The 6,285-nt window shown below is 44.0% G+C and overlaps 1 protein-coding gene across 1 annotated transcript in view; it reads left to right on the top strand.

Annotated features, from left to right (window-relative positions):
• The first annotated feature begins 1,099 nt into the window (after positions 1-1,099).
• Positions 1,100-6,285, top strand: part of ZRANB1 (zinc finger RANBP2-type containing 1) — a 79,180-nt gene continuing 73,994 nt past the window's right edge. The window contains exon 1 of the mRNA XM_027855921.1: positions 1,100-2,004. The gene's annotated coding sequence lies outside the window, so the exon portion shown is untranslated. The remainder of the gene's footprint in view (positions 2,005-6,285) is intronic.

Genomic DNA, 6,285 nt, shown 5'->3' with positions numbered 1-6,285 from the left:
GGGGGGGTGGAGAAGGGGAGGAGGAGCTGCGATGAGGAGGGGGAGGGGCGGAGAGGGGGCGGAGCAACTGATGGGAGGGAGGGGGTGGAATAGGAGCAGCTGGGGAAGGGGGCGGAGCAGCTGGGGGTGAGAAAAGGGGAGGGGCTATGGGGGCGGGGTCGAGGAGCAGAGAGCTCAGTAACCAACCGCCTCACAATCAGCCCCCCCCCCGGGACGGGGCCGGCGGCGGCGAGATGACGTCACCACCCCGGCCGCCGGCCCCGCCCCCCGGCGTCGAAAGAGGCGTCCGCCCATTGGCTGCGTGCGCGCTGCGGCTGGGCCAATGACGAGGCGGCACAACGCGCAGGTTGGGCCTTGACGTTGTCGCCGCCGCCGCCGCTGCTGCCGCCGCCGCCGCCGCCGCCGCTCGCTGTGTGCCTCAGCCTCAGCCTCGGCCTCTGCCTCCGCTGCTGCTGCTACTGCTGCTGCTGCTGCCGCCGCCGCCGCCGCCGCTGCCGCCGCTGCCGTCGCCGGGTCCCCGTGAAGACGACCCGGCCCGGGTCCCCCTGTCGCCGCCGCCCCCGCTGTCCCCGCCGCCTCCTCCTCCTCCTCCTCCTCCTCCTCCGGGCCGCGCTCGGGCCTGACGAGACCATGTCCTGACTGAGGCGGAGGCGGAGGCGGAGGCGGCCGCAGCGGGCGCGGGCCCAGGCCCAGGGCGGGCGAGGCACGGAGGAGGGAGGCCGGGGCCGAGCAGGCCCGCAGCTCCGCGGGACGAGCTGCCGCCGCCGCCGCCGCCGCCGCCGCCTCCGCCCCCAGGTACCCGGGGCCCGCGGGGAGGGGGCGTGTGCGGGGAGGAGCGGAGCCCCCTGCCCGTGTCCCGGCTCCGAGTCTGCGGGGGGCCTGCACCCCAGCCCTGCCATCCCCTGCTGGGCGTGTCTGCCCCCCCCCCCCCCCCACGGACCGAGCTCGGGGCCCCGGTAAACAGACCCGGGCGGGAGCCGGGGCGGGTCCTGGGTCCCCGGCCCGATCCGGCGGAGGCGCTTCAGGGACCCGCTGCTCGGAGGATTCTGGTCCCGGCTCCTGCACCGAATCAGAGGGGTTTTCTGTGCCCAGCTTTGGGATCCATAGTTTTAAACGATGAAGGAGGCTGTTAATTGGGCGACACACATTGATCAGCAGCCTCCTGCCCAGGCTAGTTTTCGTATTGTGTAGCGGCCTCATTCACGATCCTGACCAGGGATGACACATTTCAGTCTTTTGATGGGTTTTTGAGTGTGAAAGGGACTCTGTTTCTGCCTCTCTCCTCTTTTCCCCCGTAGCCTCTCGAGAGTATTTACATACTCATTTACCCTGGTAGGTGGGGTTAAGGTGGTGGAGATCAGTTGAATGTGGGAACAGATTTCGTGGTTAAGACACTACTTCTTAGAAGTCCAAGATTTCATATAGGATCAGGTTGTGCTGTTGTACAGTATTTCAGGTGCTTAAATGTGTTCCGTTCAAGTATCCCTATTGAAGGTGGATGTGGTAAAGAGTGTCATCTACTGCATTTATAATAAAGGAGGATTAAGTAGACGAAGCTGTAAAAGTTGATCACTCTTTTTTCATTCTGTTTCCTCAGAATTCGTGCTTGGGTTTCTTTTGGTCAGGCAACCCCTGTCTGGGATAGTGAAAGACTTGTGTCATATGCGTTGATCTGGGATATTTGCAATTTTCTCTTCTGGAGCTTCCTAGCATAGTCTCTCATGCCTTTGTTTGGAGCCACTTTTATTTTCAGTGGTGTAGTGTTTTTGAAACATTCTTGCTCTGCTTTGTGTTTTGGACAAAATGCCGTTTTGTACGTCTCACCACCCCCTTCTCTAACCCCAATTCTGCTACTAAATACCACCCCTCAACTTCTGTTTTCAGTGGCTCCTTGCTGGCTGCAGCTTAACCTGATATTTAAAAAGCCTTCCCCGGGCAGATCTAGCCCTCATCTACCTCTACAGCTTGTCTCCCACTACTTTTCTTTCGAACACTCTTTTGAAGGTAAACTGGTTTATTCATTGTTCCCCAAAAATAACACGTGCAGTCCTCCTGTGCCTTTGTTCAAGCGAGTCCCCCGGGTGTGGAACGCCCTCCCCTTTCCTCTCCAGTTGTCTGAATCCTGGCTTTTTCTTCTAGGTCTCTCCAAAAGTCCCATCTTTTGGGGGAATGACCACTCTTCCCTCAGAACTCCAATAACACTCATTGCCCATATCATTCTTTTGGTGTTCAGCATGTGACAACAAGTATTGTTTATCTTTTTATACGTATGTTCTGTCTTTCTAAGTAGATTGTGAGCCCTTTGAGAGCCAGGTCTGAGTTATACTCTTTATGGTAACAGTGTCTAAGCACACTGTCTTGCAAAGTTATTGAGTGCTGATAATGATGTTATACAAACCATACAAAATAAAATAAGTAACACTTACCTAAAATTTTATTTCAGACAGCCTTGATTGAGGTATGGACCTAAGTGATTCTAGAGCGGTTAGCTCAGTTTGTTAGAGCATAGTGCTTAATGAGATTCTAATGAGACTAAACCTTATGGAGTTAGTCTTTTTGTGGGCCACTGAGTTTCATAGAAAGGAACAATAGTTCTGTAGCCACAGACTACACTCTTAAATCCCCATAATTAATAAGACAGTGTGATGTAGTGGAAAGAGCATTGAAATTGGAAGAAGATGATCTGGTCACAACTCTTGGCTTGGTTACTTGCTGCCTGTAATGATTTTGAACTAATCACATCCCTTCTCTGGACCTCAGTATCTTCATGTGTAAAATGTGGGGATTAAACTTTGTCACATGATTTCTAAGCATCTTTGGAAAAGACTCTTAAGTCCTGTGATTTTGATGGAAACCAGGCCATGATGAAATGTGGCTGGTACATTTTTTTCTTTCCTTCCCCCATTCAATCAGGGTACTGAGTATTGTATGTTAGTTAACAGTAATGTAGTTAGAGAATTTCTCTGTAAGTTATTGTTAGGTGAGAGTGGTAGATAGTAGAAATATGGTAGATGGCATAGTGTCTTGTCATTGTTTCTTTCTGCAGGTAAATCAGCTTAATATAGGTGTTTCACATATCCTGTTAACTATCTATTCTCTTCCTTATCCCTGGAAATCCTTTTTTTTGATATTCGTACTCCATTACCTCTTTGTGTTAAGGACGTGATCCTAGGCTTTTTAAGGCTTTGCCAGTGGACCATAAAATCCTTCCATGTTGGAAATACTTCCTGTTTGATTTTTTTAATTAAATTTATTTTTTGTTTCAACATTCACTTTTATAAGATTTTGAGTTGTAATTTTCCCCCCCTCAAGACAGCATGCAGTCTGATATAGGCTATATGTGTGTAATCATATTAAACATATTTCCCTTAGTCATGTTGTGAAAGAAGAATCAGTAAAAGGGCAAAACCACGAGAATAAAAAAAAAAAGAGAAAATAGTATGCTTCGATCTGCATTCAGATTCCATAGTTCTCTTGATGTGGATAGCATTTTCCACCATTCTTTTGGGATTGCCTGACGTTACTGCATTGTTGAGAAGAGTTCAGTCTATCAGAGTCAATCATCACACGGGGTGGCTGTTACTGTGTACAACGTTTTCCTAGTTCTCATTTCCCTCAGTATCAGTTCATATAAGTCTTTCCAGGTTTTTCTGAAGTCCACCTGCCCGTCATTGCTTATAGCACAATAGCACCATTACATTCACATACCATAACTTGTTCAGCCATTCCCCAGTTGATGGGCATCCCCTCAGTTTCCAATTCTTGGCCACCACAAAAAAGAGCTGTTATAAACATTTTTGTACATGTAGGTCCTTTTCCCTTTTTTATGATCTCTTTGGGATATAGGCCTAATAGTGGTATTGCTGGATCAAAGGGTATGCACAGTTTTATAGCCCTTTGAGTGAAGTTCCAAATTGCTCTCCACAATGGTTGGATCAGTTCACAACTCCACCAACAGTGCATTAGTGTTCCAATTTTCTCACATCTTCTCCAACATTTATCATTTTCCTGTTTTGGAAAGATTTCCTGTTTGGACCTGAACTTCTAACACTAGTCTATCTAAGTTTGCAGATGCATCTCATGAAGTTGCCAGCCAGGTGATGAATTTTCCTTCTACAGCAACTCTAAAAGCCCAGTCAGCTTCTAAAGCATAGAAGAATTGTGATCTGTATAGATGGAGGGAGTTCATACACCCACAAAATAATTGATTCTTGCATTACTTACTTTGTTCGTAGGGCAGGTAATGTAAGATTATTTTTAAAAGGAAAAAAAGGTAGTTAAGTTTACTGTCATTAATTAAACCTAGAAAAAATTGTGATTATGCTTTTGATTTTAAGAAGTAGGCTTGAATGGTGGATATTTTGTGTAGGCAAAATTCTTACTGTTAATGTCCTATTTGTAACAGGTACTTAAAAATGGTAACCAAAGTTACTATATTTGAGGCATTTGAATCTAAATTCTGCATTTTCTGGTAAAGTATAGGATAATGTTTAGTTTTAATGAAATCATCACTTTGAATTTTAAAATGGAAGGTGGCCAAGCAAATTAGTAAAATAGTTTCTCAGCTAGCCTATGAATTAATAGTCATTAACATTTACATAGGGTTTTAAGGTTTGGGAAGTACTTTACATATTCTCACAGCAAGCTTGGGAGGTAGGTGTCATTATTATCTCTTTTATTACAGTTGAGGAAACTGAGGAGAGAGGTTAAGTGACTTGCCCAGAGTCATACAGCTAGTGATTGTCTGAGGCAGGATTTGAACTTAGGTCTTCCTGACTCCAAGACCAGCTCTCTATCTACTACGCCACCTTGCTGTCTCATGTAGGTAAATTAAACTTGGATTTAAAAAAAAAAAAAATGGTTTCCTATCATTTTCATAACCACAGGTCCCATGAACAAAGTTTTAAATTTGTTCTTGTGAAAATGTAATTTCAGCTTTGTATCCATTGACGATTTGGAAAAATTTTATGTAGTGATAATTCACATAAATAAAAATATAATGAATTGTCATACATTGTTTCCATCTTAGTTTTTTAAAAATGAAACTTCCCAAAGACCTGACAGCTGACAGCTTTTCCTAACTTGAAAAAACAATACTTTGCAATATAAGCTTAATAAAATCTCAGGAAACACTTAACAGTGAGATATGCCAAGTGACTAAGATCCCAAATGAAGTTTTAAACTTCAAAAACAAAAATAATTTGTTCACCTTTCTCGTTCTTTATCTGTAGGTTTGTTATTGTTTTTATACGGTAATAGTCAGTGTTAACCATTTTTATAGTTCTGCTTGTTTTATGTTAATTTGTATGTCTCCATACATTTATATTTATATTATTTTCCTGTTCCTGTTTACTTGATTTTGCACCAATTCATATAAGTCTTAACATCCTCTATATAAATCATATTTATTGTTAATATTCCATTACATTAATTTACCACATTTTGTGGCTATTTTCACTCTATGGCCATCTACTTTATTTCCTTCTTTGCTACCACATTTATTTTACTATAAATATTTTCATGTATCTGGGACTTTTTGTCATCAACCTCCTTGGGATATATGCCTAGTAGTGGAATCTCTGGGTGATGGGTTACTTCCCATGACTGTAAAAGCTTTTCTTTCTTTTTCTTAAAGTTTTATTGATGTCTTTGGTTTTTATCTGTCATTTCTGGGTCTCCTTCCTACTACCCTCAGCTAGTGAACCTTCTCGTGTAACAAAGAAGGATAAGCCAAACAGCCTATGAAGTGGCCATGGCTGTGAATATCATATTTAACATCTCCGAGTCTCCATTTCTCTATCAGGAGAAGGGAGGAGGTATGTTTCCTTTAATTTTCTGGATAAAATTTTTCACCAGACTTTAGGTCGCTTTTAGGGTATTAGAAAAAAAGGTAAAGAGAGAAAAAAACACTGACAAAAATTGGTTCATGAGTGAATTTTTATTGCATCAATTCCTAGAAATGACTAAGTAATGCTTATTAGAAAAATGTGTTGTTAATGCTGAAAAGCTTTTTTCCTTCATGCCTAACAGAATGTTATTAAAATCTTTTTAATGATAACTTTTGTTTTTGTATCACCTTCATTTCCTAATGTATCCCTTTCTCCCAGCCAGAGAGCTCAATCCCTTATGACATGGAATAAAAAAAAAGAGGAGAAAAAATAGCAGTTCTGCACAACTAGCACGTTGATGGAAGTCCACGAGTGTTACTGTGTTCCATAGTCCCCCACCTCTGGGTACCACATGGCTGTGCTCCGGGCCCTCCTCTTTCTCTGCATAATATTTGAC

The sequence above is a fragment of the Vombatus ursinus genome, unplaced genomic scaffold, assembly GCF_900497805.2.
Source record: "Vombatus ursinus unplaced genomic scaffold, bare-nosed wombat genome assembly UNPS02011353.1, whole genome shotgun sequence".
Taxonomy (NCBI): domain Eukaryota; kingdom Metazoa; phylum Chordata; class Mammalia; order Diprotodontia; family Vombatidae; genus Vombatus; species Vombatus ursinus.
The sequence above is the reverse complement of the archived record's forward strand: the minus strand, read 5'-3'. Positions and strand labels throughout refer to the sequence as shown.